The following is a 15,685-nucleotide window of genomic DNA, read 5'->3' on the forward strand; positions in this document are numbered from 1 at the left end:
AAACTTGAACGACTGGAAACCAGAACTGGCTGAGCGAAGATGATCTAGTGGTTATGCAAAACAGGCTTCATTCACAAGCAGGTGTTATCTTAGAGGAAACGCCAAGCGTAGAGGGGGACAGCGCGGTGGAAACCGCAGAGACACCTGTGGTAGGTCAGGCGCTTCTGAAAGAAACTGGCGCCCTGGCGAGGTGTTTCAGAGCTCAGAGCACGGTACCTTCACTTCCTCAAAACAGACCTGCTTTGTACGCCTCAGTTTGACAGACGACAAAGCGGCCCGTCTTTGTCACGAACGAACCACTACTGCTAACATACACGGCACGACGGCCTGTACGGAAGAGCACGCTGTAAAAAAAAAGGCGACCCAGCCACCGTGGTTTCTGTGTTTATTTAGGCTGCTTCAGCGCACAGGCGTGGTAAGAAAAACACTGGCGCTAACGAGTCACAACGACGCTTGATTTTCTGCCAAAACCGTGTAACGCTTTCATTTTCAGGATCGCGCGACGTTTATTTAAAACCAAGACTGATACCAGTTACATTTCTGGGTGATTTAGATTGCCAAGCCCGTCACCTTGGCTTGAACCGCAGCAGACTTTTCTTTTTTTTTTGGTGTGTGTGTGTGTGCGCGATCATGGAAAGGCGCATGCTAATCCCTTTATGTTTAAGTGTAAATCGTTTTGCAACGTGACCAAGTCTCCGACAGCATAAGAAAACAGTCAGTGCACGCGCGTAAACCGACGTCAGGGGATTTATGTCGATTAAAGTTACAGCTCATGGAAAAGGCGTTTTACAGTCGAGGCAGTACCGCCGATTTGTCGATGATGAGTGTAAGGACCCGTCACAAACTGCATAAACTGCAAGAACATTTGCCTTGCATTTCTTTTTGTTTTGTTTTGTAAGGAAGTGTAACGCAAATTATTTTGCGGTAGAATTCACGTCTAGACTCAGACACAAACTGTAGGAAACGAAGTAGTTAAGATACCTGAAGGAAAGCAAGCATCTACTCTGAACGCTCACCCCTGTCTTTTTATATATAAGGAGTATACAATATTTAGCCGTTCTATACGTTAGCCAGCGCTATAGATGCGTGTGTATATTTTTAGCCCCTCTTCGACCGCAGTTCTAAAACAGGCGATTACGCTTCAGCTGGCGAATGTCTTACCTAAACGCTACAGTGCCGAGAAGTGGCGCGGACAGCGCAGAAACACCTCAATTACAGACCTGCCAGCACAAGTAAAAAAGCTGGAAGTGTACGTTTATAAGCCTCCCTCGGTGCGGCTGAAGGTGGAACAGGACTGGGAGACGACAGCAGGAGGGTTTTAATTCTGGGCAGCAGAAGGAGGAGAGTGTAATAACTGGGTTATGCCGCTATCACTAATCAGGAGATAAAACCATAACCTCCACATACATAAGCTTCAATTAAACGATCTTATTACCATATGAAACTGTAGATCCGGTGGTTTCATTACTCACTTGGTTTATAAAACTAACCACTTCCTTCCTCCTCAGTCCGCAGCCCTGTCTGGTTAATTTCGTGTCCACTGGCCAAGCCAGAGGCTTACCAGAGCATGATTCTCGAGTTTTCTTTAACTTGGGGTCACGTTCTCTCAGCCTTCGTGATCAACCGCTGTGTTTGCGCCACAGAGCTCCGCGAATACAGGAGGGCACACGCACCCCCCTCTCCAGGACTAAGCACGTAGTCGCTCATGAAATACTAGACAGTGAAAGTCTACGGGACTGTTTTGGGCCATCTGTGGGGCAGGCCAGTGTAATATCGGACTTTTTTTTTTATTTCTGCCCTGCGTATCGTCGTTGAAAAGAGATCCGCAGCTCGGAACGGGAGCGCTTAGGCACAGACGATAACTGCGGACTAGGCTCCTCGCTGTAAGCCAGCGGTCTCTGTGTTTGATTGGAGTAATGGTGGTTGAAAGGGGTTCTGAACAGTAGCTCGTGGGCACTAACCAGCGGGCTCTGCTGTCTGACGTCGACGGGACTCGGGGCAGGTCCGCCTTTGAGAACCAGATGGTACTGGAGCGCGGGGAGAGACTCCGGCCGCGGCTGTGCTTTCGGAGTCTGCCCCGCCCAAGCAGAGCCGCGGGTGCCCCACCAGGGACACAGTAAGGACAACAGGCCTCCGGCTTCGACTTTACGGCTTAGACGACAATAAAGCCTCTCTTCCCTAACCGGGGAAAACAGTGAAACCGGGAGCTAAAATGATCTATATTGCAGTTGTCCCGAGTCCGCTGTACGCTTTAATAAGAGGTCTTTGTGAAACTTTCCTTTGAAGCTACACCAGTGCCCCCTTTTGACCACTTGCTGTATTGCTGCGTAGACGACGTCGAAATGCACGAACCGCGGTACAGTTTAGCACTGTACTCTTAAGTTAACGAATTTGAAAATGCCACCCGTTTTCGTAGCTATGTCGTGACCAATTTATACATTTACGTCGTTAAAGGTAGGCTTACGAAACAAAACTGACCAAGTACAGTTGGTCATCTTCAAAATAAACGCCCTGCACAAACTGTCCATTACGAACAGGAAAGACTACAACGCCTTCTTGTTGAGTCGTTTTGAAATGCACTTTTTACCTTCGCTGAAACAACATTTATCAACATTAGCATGTTAAAGCAAGCACTGAAATACGAAACTACCCGGTTTTGGAACACCGAGTAGGCTGTGATCAAATGTGCAACACGTGAAGTGATCTCACCGACGGGAGGTCGTTCGACGGCGGGGAGAGATTGTTTTCCAATCCCATTTGGCTTTAAATTCACACTCGCGCTCCTCTGTAATCTGTTCCAAACTGCGACACTGTTCCGTGAAATTTGTCTTTACGCAACAGAGGGTGTCAGTTCTCCGAAGTGCACGATGTATCCGGGGGGAAACGGAACGTCAGAGTTAGTTTTTCCATAGTTGTTCCCTAGAGAAAATACATCGAAAACCCAGCAGAAAATGGTTCAACAAGAACACATCTGCTCTTATACCTACCGTTCTTTAAGAAATATTTTGATTTGCGCTGTGGTTCGTAGGGAATTTTCCTAACCATGCTTTTATGAGAAAGCAGCCGATAGCTGGTAAATTCACTGCAACCCCAGTCCTCTCCTTGGAAGCAGGGTGCGTCTTAAATCCACTTTCAGCACGCCGGGCACACGCCTGTACAAACAGGGACAGTGTCTAAACAATTAGGCTAGGCAGCGGTGTGTTTCAGAAGCAGGAGGGTGGTACACCGCGGAGAACCTGGGACTGAGACGAACAGGTTTTTGCAGACGTCTGTTCTTTATTGTGCAGGTCTTTAGAACTGACCGAGAATCGCAAAACCCCGCCAATGCACCTACTGTAAGTGCTGTAACGCGGTAACCCCAAAATATAAGCGCCACAGCGTCGTCAACACCAGTGGACAGTGTGCGAGACATAACAGAAGGGACCGGAGTCCCGAGAGAAAACGCACTCGAGCATCGTGAGAACATTAGTAAGCCCACGCAGAAGGGTCCCCAAACTGAAACTGAACTCTCTGAATTCGTTTTGTGGGTCTTTGTTCCAATTGCGAATCCTGAATTGGTCCATTGGGTTAACCATCCTTGTAACCTTGTCCCAGACTCAGAAGAGTTCTTCAAGTCCCCCGGTAATCGCACCTGCTAAAGGTTAAAGAGATTCAACTCTTTTAATGAGTCTGTCTGCGCAAAATCACCAACCTCCGACTGTTCATAATTACCTGCAGCGGTGAAGTGTGTTTTTACGGTGCCCGCTGTTTGTTTCCGCTACCAAATGGGCGTTGGACCCGTTAGGACGAGCGAGCTTTATTTACCGCCATTACCGGAGTGCGGGGCGAGTCAAAAACGGCTTTCGCGGAGCAAACGGGAAAGAAAAGACGGCAGACCCCGAGGGAGCCGGAGCCTGACAGCTCCCGCACGTGGCGTGAAGGCCGAAACAAGTTGGGAAAGTGGAAACGCCGGGCGAGGTTTGATTGACGCGGCGCCTCTTCAGAGCTGTTGGAATCGGTTCTCCGCTCCCCCGAGGGGCGTCCCCTGTTAACAGGGGGCTTTTCACGGCGTTTCCCTGCGGTCTGCTGCTGCTAATCTTCGAGAATTAAACACATGCCACTGCCAATTTCTCCCCACATCCAAAATGTTCACCAAAGAGGAAAATGTAAAGGCTTTTTTTTTTAAGTGAAAGGATTCGTTCTGTTTTCGGTTAGCTTTGGAAACCCTCCTTTAAGCGGCCCCAAGTAGGAGTTCCTCAAGCGTCCTTTTCCGATCTTTTTTTGTAAATCGTGATAATCGTGGGGTAAGTAGAGCATAACGGATAGTATAATTATTTTTCTGTTTGATGTTTTCTAAACCCACAGCTGAAGCGGAAACTATCTGCTACACCGTGCCCAAGCACAGTACCCTGCTAGATTCTGAGCGTATTTTAACATTTTAAACCGGTGTCTCTTTCTGAGAAAGAATCCAAATAATCGACTCAAAAGGTGTTGATTTTGTCTGCTGAATACGATTCGCAACTGATAATTAAATGTTTGATATTGTTTATGAAACCTTTGATAAATTAGGTGTACGGGTTTTTTTTTCAGGTTATGATGTCCCGAAAAAAAAAAAAACAACTCCTGGATTATTGTGCAAATGATCTGCAAATAGTTTGGATGTTTAGAGAACAAATAAACAGGAACTCATTGAGCTGTTCACCGTATTAAAAGACCTTAAGGCTGACTTCTTTTTTTCTTCCTCTTGATGTTACGCCCCCTAAACAAATTATCTCAGAAGCAAGACGATTCTGGATCCTAACCGAAACTAGATCACGAGGGAAGATGGTATCCCCTGCCCGGCAGCCTGGGGCGACTTCAATTTCACGTCGTGTGCGACCCCTCCATTGGCTCTCCCGGTCTGTGTGCGGCGAGAGGAAGAAAACCGCCCCCCCCCCGGGGCTCGAGCTGGGGGTCGACAGATCTTCCGCCCCGACGCCGCGCAGCTCGCGCTGGAACTGGGCTCGCGTGAGGGGGGGGCAGAGGTCTCAGTTTAAGAAGCCAGTAAGTGCGACGTTGCGTCCCAAGCCAATCTATTTCCCACAGCTCAGTGGGTGACAGACAGCGTGAATCGAAAGCTGTAAGACGCGGGAGGGTCCTGCCAGACCGCTTTCTAGAGAGAACCACACACACACACATCGAAAGCCTTTCATTACGGTCGCATCCTGCGCAGCCACTGAAGAAGCTGACAAAAGAAATACCCAGCTTGTAATAACGCTGTCGTTTTAGTATGCTCATTTATGGCGAGGTAATAACATTATCGAGGATATATCTATATATATTATAAAGGGCGTTTGTAGTGAGACGACCAAGCGAGGGCCAGTCAGAGGGCACTCCTCGGAAATCCGGACTGTGTGGCGGCGGCATTCTGGATGGGCTTGGCGGCCTCCCGGGCGTTGAGCGGCTCTGCGGAGGTCTTGGACAGTCCGGAAGCAAAGGCTGTGTTTCGGAGTTTGCAATGAGAAAGGGGCTGCGAATCGCCTTACAGCGCTGCGGCAGTGAATTCATGTTCTGTCTTCTACACGTGTGTGTGTGTGTGGGGGGTGCGATCGAGGAATTCCTATTCAAAAAGGACTCCCCGGCTTAGACATCCACACGGAGGTCTAGTCCTATTGTTAAAGACTCCGTAATTCATTATGTATAGGCGGAGGTACAGATAACTCTAGCTGTAAGTGTTCCCAGGGCAGATCCACCCCTTAGCCAGCCGATGTAACGTGCCACACGTGGGGAGATCAGTTTTGATTGCATCCCTTGATTTTTTTTTCAGCACACAAGAACCCCAGGGGTTCCCGGATCCCCGGTTGAAAATCCCTGTTCCTCGGGCACCGCACTGCCTCTAGAGGGCGCAGTACCGACAGCAGGCTGGCGTCTGGCATTGTCACGCTGCAAGCCGTGCAGCGGGTAACCCCCCCCTCTGCGCGTCGCTGCCGTGCCTCAGACGCTCTGATGTGGTGTGTTGGGCGGGCTGCTGGGACCGAGGTTGTGTTTAAACAGGTGTGTGCTTCGGGCCATATTCCCACCAGGGCGAACGTCTGTTACCACGCTTTCGGTTCGAGCTGTTTCTGAAGCTGAAGAACAGACCGCCTTCGTGGGTTTTATACGTCGGCGTCAGCACTTGCTGCTACGGACGTCAACATTCTCTCTGGAATAAAAGCGACCCTCTTCATCTTTTTTTTTTAATTTTAAATTGAATCATCACTTAAAATAGCGAAATCCCAGAGTCTGGATCTCGACCGCCTGGCGGGGAAGCCAAGTTACAGATTCCCCAAACCCGTCGTGTAAAGACGTATTTTCTCCACTGGAAATTAATTCCCTTTGGTTTCCAGTTGGGACCCTGACAACCACTGAGTGTGAAACAGTACTTTTGGTAAATCTCGCCTATACTCTTTAGGATTGTATATGCTTAGATAAAAATCCCCTTTCAATATCCTGTGTACTGCACTGAAAAAAATGAATAGGAGATTGTCCATGACAACCCCCTATACTAAGGATCATTCTGCTGCTCTTGTTTGAACTCTGAAGCCACAGTTTGCTCTTTGTGGTACTACTGTACTGAAAATGTGAGTATTAATTGTGTGTTAAGGTAAACTCTACAGCTCTCATGGGGACCTAGCACTCTGTTTGCGTGTGTAGTGCTTCGCCACAGTCTTGACGAGGATGCAGAAGAATCTACATGAACACCCAGATCCCTGTAGTTTGAAGTAGCTTTTCGCAGCTCAGAAATACCCATGTGATACACAGTGTATGTTTCTGCCAAACTGATGATTCTGTCTGTCTTCATATACTATTTTTTATACCATCTGACTCACAAGTTTGTAAAATATCCCAGAATCTAAATCACTCTAAGTCAGTAAGAATGTCAGCAGATGGACACCTGCAGAACACCCCTGTCTAGATCTAAGATGGTAAATGATTTAGACAGGAGCTGATACAGTTCTGTGTTTTCTGAGTAATACGTCAAATGTGTTAATTAGCGGTATGAATTTCCAAGCCCTTTATGCCCCACTTGGCATCCATGTGGGTCTTCTGGCTTTATGGTGAGATCTGGAAGAGATTATATACATTTAAGTTTGGACCACATGGAAAAAATCAAATTAACAGCACTGTGTCTCTTCCTTGCCTCCACGCTTGTCTACTATTATTCTAGAATTACGTCAAAGGCTCAGAAAACGGCCTCCTCATTCTTACTTTTCATGGAAAAAATGGTCCTCTTTAAAATCACATCATTTGAATCCAACATAAATGAAAAGTTGGGCTGCTAGGCTTTGTTCAACCTGGTAATTCTTAATTATCTCTTATTCATCTCGTATGACACTCTTCTTTATGCGTATGGTGCACTTCATCAATTGTTTTTTACATCCATTACATTTAGTGAGATAATTAAAATCCATTAATTTGTGTCTGTCTCTAAAGAATCTCGAAAGGCTCTGTGTGATTCAAGTACCTTTACAAGCTGATGGTTTTGAAACCAGTGGGTTATAAGCATAGTTTAACGAGCACCCCTGAGCTGGAAAAGTAAAATGCATGTGCTTCTTTTAACCCCCAAAATGAACTAACAAACCACTTCTTTATTAAACATATTGCATTTTGTATGGTATTAAAAATTAATCATTCATTTTTTGCAGCTTTTACAGGCTTATAGATGGAGTTGCACGCTGTGGTTATGGGGTGAACTTATTTGAGGTTTAGTTGATTGGACTTGCTGTGTTTTTGCTCTTGGCCCTGAGTGCCTTTCTTTGCAGGGCAGGCAGCCGGGGAATAGAGCCAAACAAAACCCTCATGTCCCGTGAACTGGCTGGTTCTGGTGTCGACAAGGCCTTATCGCAGGTCATTGAGCAATTTATCAGCCAAGCACAGAATGGAAGCCTGAAACAACCACGTTCGGTTTAGAACTCTTTCCACTTATCACACTTATCATCATTATGTGTTTTTTTGTTTAAGCCTTTCCCACCCTGACAAGCAGTTCAGGCTCATATACAGTACAAAGGGCAACACTTTCTCTACTGGAGCACAAGACCATTTTTCAAATAACAGCTGTTTGAATTCATATGTAATCCGCACACAAGTCTATATGTGACAGCTATGAATGAAACCTAGTGGCCTTTCTACAAAGGATTAGCACTGTGCAAATACCTTTCTAAAAATAATGAATGTAGGAAGAGGAGAAACTCAGGAGGCCCAGTTTTAGTACAAAAGTACTGCCTTTGAATTTATTGCTCATTAAGAATAAAAGGCATTATGTTTGTGCCAATCCCAGTATAAAATACATCATCTTATCTTGGAATTAATGTTACTTTTCACAACCAAGCTGGAGTGTTTAAATAAATATTTAACGAGACAATACGTATGTTTAGGAGCGATCCAGATGAAAACCAGACACGTCTTTACATTGAAGTCTCATGGCTGAAGGTGACTCTTTGGAGTTCACTGGGGGAGGAAAAAAGGACAGAAATAATTCTTGGATCATCAAGTCAAACAGGCAAGAATGGCCAAATGGCTTCCTCTTTTTTGCAACTTTTCTTATGTTCTCTTACATCTGACTTTTGCATAAAACACACAAAGACATCATAGTTGTTTTAGATGTATATTTGTGCAGCTTGCCAAGGAAAGAGAAAAAAAGACGCCTGCTCAGTTCCCATGAAGAATACAGGCCCATAATGATCTAGTGTTATATGAGCTATCACGGCGCTTCACAGTTTTGCATAAAGAAAGATGAATTCTGTGGGAAGTTGTGATGTATTGGAGTACTCTGCTGCTGCACATCCTTCTTTCCATTACAGAGTCATTAGGGTACAGAAGGAATACTGTCAAATCAACCCATGTATTTCGGAAAAAGACCCACATCATTTGATTAATGGGTCTTTCCAGTTCCCTTATCTAATACCCAAGGAGACTCTGTACTGGAAGGGAAAAAGAGCTAGGAAATGAAAGGAAACTAACTTTTGTGTTTTGAAGGATGAATAGATCAAGAATAAAGAGAAGAGCCACGGTTGTTCTATAAATAAAAGTGCCGAGGACATTTTAAGTTTTTTGTTTCTTTTTGCAAACTTCATGGATGAAATATGTTTTTTTTTCTCAGCTGATTAATTTTGATAATTTTTTCTACACTGAAAAACTAAGACAAAGTTACATTTTCAGCTGAAATGTGGTAATCCTTTCTCGTCACCTCGCGGAAAGGACATGCATGTCGTCCTGTATAAGTAAGTAAGAAAACCTGGTACATCTGCAATTGGGATGCAAGCTGTTTATGCATTTAAAGTACTGAATTGAAATGCACTGGAATATTTGATATAAATGCAGCATTTCAGTGGTGGATGAAAAGCACTTTGGAATAAGAAGTCCTACATAAGTGCAATTAATCATTAACTATTATTAGGCAAACAAATCTAGGTCACTTTGTTCCGATTGAATTTCATTAAGCATTCAGTCACTAGAGCACCCCTCTACTTCTTTCAGTTTTTGAGGAGTCTATTCAATGAGACTGTCTGCTACCTACTCTGCAGCAGGATTCCATTTCATTATTACTTAAAAAGTAAAAGGGACCCTTCTGAGTATCATGTTTATAGTCCAATCTCTCTCCTCAAAATTAACCTGAAAATTCTGCTAAAATTCCCAGCTCCACTGCAGTCATTCAGGATCAGAGCCAACTTATTCAAAGATGGTGTTCCTTCTCCCCCACTCATATACAAAATGGATTCAGTCATCCTCAATCTCAGCTGATCCTGAGATGCTCCTTCCCTGCAAAATCCTTCATGCATTAGAGAGGGATTATTTATAAATTGATCTCTTCACATTTGGAATACCTCCCCCTAATTGTGTATATCTACAAACTCAGTATGATCCGATTATTTTGTGCTGGCCTTGTGGCACATCTCAGGGCTCCCTGTGTCTCCACTTCAGTTCGCTTTGGTAACTGAACCCACCTGTGTTACTGTGGACGTCTTCTGGGTTGCAGAAGGTGGGATTCAGGGTGGTCAGAGCCTTCCTTACATGCAGATGATCTGTTACTGGACAGTACATTTGGCCAGCAGCCATATCACCCTGCAACTCACAACTGGCAAACCCATGTAGCTCAGCAGGTGTGAGTTTGGTGTGTATCTGGATGGGTGACCTCCTGGGAAAACCTGAGGTTGCTGTTGGAAGAGGTGTTAGTGGGACCAGTAGGGGGGGCCCACCCTGTTATTAAGCATATGGACCGGTAGGTGACACTCTCCCGTCTAATCCAGCATTTCCAGACCAATGCCTCTATAAAGAAACCATGTTCACTGTAGGAACCATGCTATAGGAACTGCAGTGCTTCTGATGAGATGTTATTACAAGGTCCTGACTGCTTGGTCATGGAAGACCCCCTGGTGATGTTTGTGAAAGGAGAGGTGTTAACCCCAGCATCCTGGATAAATTCCACATTGGACTCGCTCAATCTGAATTTCCCACCTAATTCAATTGGCAGGGTAGCTTCTCACTTTTCCTCCTGATCTGCTGTGTAATGAGGTTGCTGGTGCATAAAGGGCTTCATATGTCATCCAGATGGGAGCTGCACTTTTACAGTGGATAAAATGGCTCTCCTCCTACATGTGAGGCTCTTTGGGATGAAAAGCAATATACAAATGTAAGCAATGGTAATTATTCAGTCTATTCAGTTATTAAAGTCATTAGTTCTCTCCTCTGACTTTTTTTTTTTAGAAATATGGAACAACCAGTTAATGAAACCAAAATGAACTCGCAAAGAGGTGATCTGCTGTCCCCTTTCTAAAATGTCAGGATGCAGTACTTTAAAATGAATATTTTAAAGTTTCAAGTGTCAATTTTGTTTTCTAGATTAATCATTTCTTTTGCCTGGCAGAACAAACCACCCAGTACCAAAAACCATTTATTTAAAAGAGAAAGGCAGATGGTGGTTTAGCTCTGCTGAATTTGGGGTATTGTTGTTGGACTGGAGGCGGCACAGTGGTGCAGGGGTTTGCGTTGCTGCCTGCGTAGCACAGGGGCCCTGGGTTCAATTCTGGACCTGGGGAGCCATCTGCGTGTTGCTGTGCAGGCAATCTGAGTTTGTAGGCTCTCTTTGTGTCCATGGGGGTTTCCTCCCACTGTCCAAAGACATGCTGGTAGGTTTATTGGCTTCTGGGAAAATTGGCCCTGGTGTAAGTGTGTGTGTTTGGGTCTGTGTGTGTGTGTGCCCTGCGATGGACTGGCATCTCGCCCAGGGTGTAGTCTGCCTTGTGCCCAATGCTTCCTGGAACAAACTCCGTGCTACTGTGGCCTGGAATTGGATAAGTGGCTATTGAAAGTGATGTGATTAACGATCTGCTACAGGGCAACGCCGAGGTGGGGAGAGAGTAAACAGGATATTGCTCTTCCTCAATAAACAGGAAAAAAAAAATCAACATTTTTGCCTCTGCATCACATTTCGCCGGTGTTAAACGCGTTAAACTGTGGAGTCAAGCGTTAGACTTGGCAGGCCTGCTTCAGCTGAACCTGCACACAGACGCCACTGCGCGACGGCACTGATCTGACACGCAGTCATGGTTTAATCTGGCGTCGCTGACAGCAGCCCTGTCAGCCGCAGCCCTCAGAGGCTCCGCGCCCGCGCCGCGCGGGAGAGAGGCAGATGAAAGGAGCACGCGGGCCCGTCTTCCTTTCTGTTCTTTCAGTGGGTTTTGTCTGATGCTGGCTTCCTTGCGGGAGAGAGATTGAAGATTCATGAAGGAGGGGAATTCTTCTGCTCTCTTTTCATTAATCCTATTGTTTGAAACCCCGTGTGACCCTTAAAATAAAAGCGTCTGGTGGGCTCTAGCTCTGTACCCCCTGTGTGCCTCTTGCTTGTGGGCTCAGTGTTCCTCAGCGCTGTTCTTTTACATCAGGAGTCCCCAGTCCTGGTCCTGTGTGTCTGCAGGTTTTCTAGGGCTCTTGAAAGCAGCAGCACCTGAAGAGCTGGGAGAAGCTGTTAAACTCGTCCCATTAAGCCAATAATGAGCAGATTAAGGTTGTTAAGAGCCCAGCTGGTCTGAAAAACCTGTAGACTAACAGGCCCTCCAGGATTCGGAGCGAGGATCGCCGTTCCACGTTATCATTATTTTCTTTGTTAATTTCTCCTGATGAAACAAGAGTGATTTTTTTTTCTCCCCAGACTGGCTATAGGACAGCGACCTCCGAAATGCACACAAAGATGCTTTCCCACCTTTGCAATAAAAAAAATGTTTCTGCATGGATGGGTGGTGGTGGGGGGGGGTGCGACCTCACCTGCCTACCCCCCCTCTTCCAAAAACGCAGTCCTGCCGGGCCTACACGCGAAGAGAAAGCACTTTTCTATGTTTTTACAGTGCGTCCTCCCTCCATTCAGCCTTCACAACTGGGTCTCAACCCCGACACCACTTTAAAACAGAAACGGCCACTCTTATTGGACAGGTCCCTACAGATACACGATTTCCTCCTTCAGTGTTTGGTTCTCCTTCTTCTGGCATAGATTAGGATCTAAGTACTTTAAGAAGGAGCTATGCTTTGAGTGCGTCTTTGTCAGCCTTCAGGGCCTTTCTGGTAACTTTACGTTTCAGCTACCTAAACATCCAGACTTTTATTCATACCAACATTCAGGGTTTTACTCTGACACAGGTCTATTTATGACAATGAAGTAAACCCCTACTTTTTAAGTCTCTCGCTTTTTAGCACTTTGAAGACGGCGATCTAGAGATCGCAGAATACCGGCAGGCAGGTCTGTGTCATGGAAAGTGCACACCTTCTCGAGCTGGACCGGGGCTGGTTCAGTTCAGACTTCTTCATCGTGCTTCATTGTGAGGTCAATGCCCCAGAATACTCACAGCAATTTTTTTATAGCGCTGCTGGGATTATCCAGAGCTGGAAAGGATTAAATTCTCCTGAGGTGGCTCTATGTTACTCTGGGCGGCAGCTTTGCAGCGTTTTTGCACATCTATTGGCAACTCCCTTTTGTCTGAGGAACAGGCTCTGCTTTGCTCTTCTATTGTCCCATCACGGTATATCAGGCAAGCGTTGGGTCATATGTACTCACAAAATGCAGGGCCCCAATTCAAATATAGTTCGATCTTTTACAGCCAACCTCAACTAATGCGCAGATTAGTCGGATTGATCTACCTTTATTTGTGGTCCCCCACCAAAAATAAACCTGGTGAAAAATGATCAGTGGTCTGATTATTGGTTGACCCGGTTGTTATTAAAATAATTCAGTATGCCAATCCCATGATTTAAAGCGCTGGAAAAAATGGATCATGTTAGCTGTAGCCATAACCAGTTAAAGGCATGGGGATTTTCAGAAGCTTGGTGATGATTCTCTTCCCAAAGCACCAACCCACAGTGTCTTTCAGTCCGTCACAACATCACGCCTCTGCCACAGATGTACGTGACAGTGATTTTTCACCATCCTGTCGAGTCGGGCTTCCCATTTCCATTCCACCAGACTTCTGAAACATCTCTTTGGTGCTAAGAATGAATGCGATCGTTAGTCAGTGATGGCAGACCTCAATAAAGCCCGCGTGGCGGGGGCTCTTGAAGACCACCGGGGACAACGTCAGAGGTTCCGACTTTCCTTCAAGAGGAGATGAGCGAACGAGCGGTCAGGGTTGAAATATTCTGGGATTGCTTTTTCCCCAGCCTGGGGCCACATTCATTTCGGAGAGCTTCAGCTGCAGTTTTATACGGAGGTTAAATAGAATAACGTATAATGGCATTTCTTCCAGAATAATATAAACCCAGAGGTGCCAGGGGTAGCAAGCACACCAGCCTCTGAGTTCAGCAGCAGGAGCCTTTGCCAGTGCATGCTCATAATTCCTAAGTGGAGGAAGGCAGCGGAATTAATTGGCACAGTAATTAGGAGCATCGTATGCTAGACAGTTCCTTTTGCCCTAGTTTTAACATTTGTCCTCTCTTTTATTAAGAGCTTTAAAACCCGCTGACGTAACAAATAGCTGTACAACGCAGGTCATTCACTGCGACGGGGTAGCCAACTTCAATTACCGTAATTAACTGAGGAGCACCAGACAGCTTAGTCACAATGTGGTCAGAGCCAAATGGGGGAAGGGGGGAAATTCCTCCTACAGGTTTACTGCTGTGCTACCCGACGAGGGTCGAAATAAATGAACATTGCCCCTGGTGTCTTTCTGTAAGGAGTGCGATGCTCCTGTGTGTTGGGTTGGGACAGTCCGGCTGCGCCACATCTCACGAACCCCAGGTCGTAATATAAGACTCATACGCACCTACAAGCTTAGAAAGGCAGCCAAAGCGCACACCGACGTGTTGCGTCTTGTTCAGAAAGCAGAGCTGGGCGAAATACGGTGCCGTAGTCTTGCAAAGACTTCAAATGTAGGCGTACGAGCGGGGCCAATGGAAACCGTAAAATGACACGGAGGTTATTTTATTATAGCTCAGTGTTCTCCACGTTTGAACAGTCAATTCTAATTTTAGTAGCCAAATTACGAATTCCTTAGTAACTAAGTACTACTTTCAAGTAACCTATGCCGGACTGATTTAGAACCGAAACAGTATTCAGCGCAGTAAGTAAGCTATATTGTTAACACGCTAAGTAAATGCTTATTTCGTAAATGATAAGGCGTTAACAACCTAATAGGTCATGCCTGATGTATGTTCTCTTAAGCTTTTCATTGTGTCAGAAAGTTCAGCAGTTACTGTTGTGTTACTTTTAAACCCACTCATGCTTAAGGTGAAGTACATCACGGGCCTTGAGCCGCAGCAGCCCCGTGGGCGACAGCAGGACGGAAAGCTTTAAAAGAAGGCGTCAAGAAACATTGCGTTGTTTCCGTTTCACGAATGGCCATACGAAGGCGTTGATCTTCGGAGAAATAACACCGTGTCATCTAGAAGTTAGCAAACACGTGAAAAGGTATTTGTACCAGTACAAAGGAACCGGCGTTTCTACAAGTGGACGAGCATCTGCACTCCATCCGCGTTATCGATCAATGACGTTTGGGTGCTGTTACATGTAATTGGCAATCCTTCATTCCGACCTTCCCCTCTGACACTGTCCTCTGACTCTGCTCTCCAGACAGGCCTCACCCGCGGCACCGCCCGATCGCACTACGCGGTAATTATCACTGTGTGGCCGGGACACAGAGGCAACCAGCTCAGTCTGTCCATACATCCCGAAAATAACAAAAAAAAACACACAAGAATGAAATGAACGAAGTTTCTAATCGGATTTCTAAAAGCTATACATGTATCTAACATCAGAATGTTTCGTGAAATCTCAAGGCATAGCCCGGACAATAGCTCAAAGTAGAGTTCGGCAGGGGGCTGACGAGAGGAGAACGACCGCGCTGGTCAGTAGAATTTGCAATAGGTCGATGGGCTTCACCTCTCCAACCAGGGTTAACTCAGTCTATAATTAAGTGTTAAATGAGAACCGTGGGGCAGGCAGGCCACTTGTCTCAAGGGTATGTAAATTCCTCGCGGTCTGCTACTCGCCTTCTTAACTGCTGGAGAGGAAATGAGATTCTCTGCTAGCGCTCCAGCCTGGCCTTCATTTTTTTTTTCCCAGCGTGGGGAGCGGAGCTCGACACGGCGGTCCTGCCAAGCTGAACGATAAGCCCCGGTGATAACAGCCTTGCCTCCGTCCACAGACGCAGCTTATAGTATTAAAAAATATTAACAGATGAAATTCCAGCCCGATTAATACGCAGAG

General features: G+C 45.9%; 1 long non-coding RNA gene across 1 annotated transcript; it reads left to right on the top strand.

Annotated features, from left to right (window-relative positions):
- Positions 1 to 1,565: 1,565 nt before the first annotated feature.
- Positions 1,566 to 9,043, top strand: LOC107079484 (uncharacterized). The gene is made up of 3 exons (XR_001480421.2): positions 1,566 to 4,283; positions 4,757 to 5,022; positions 5,786 to 9,043. It is a non-coding gene; the product is annotated as an uncharacterized lncRNA (long non-coding RNA).
- The last annotated feature ends 6,642 nt before the right edge of the window (positions 9,044 to 15,685 follow it).

Source organism: Lepisosteus oculatus, chromosome 15, assembly GCF_040954835.1.
Source record: "Lepisosteus oculatus isolate fLepOcu1 chromosome 15, fLepOcu1.hap2, whole genome shotgun sequence".
Taxonomy (NCBI): Eukaryota; Metazoa; Chordata; class Actinopteri; order Semionotiformes; family Lepisosteidae; genus Lepisosteus; species Lepisosteus oculatus.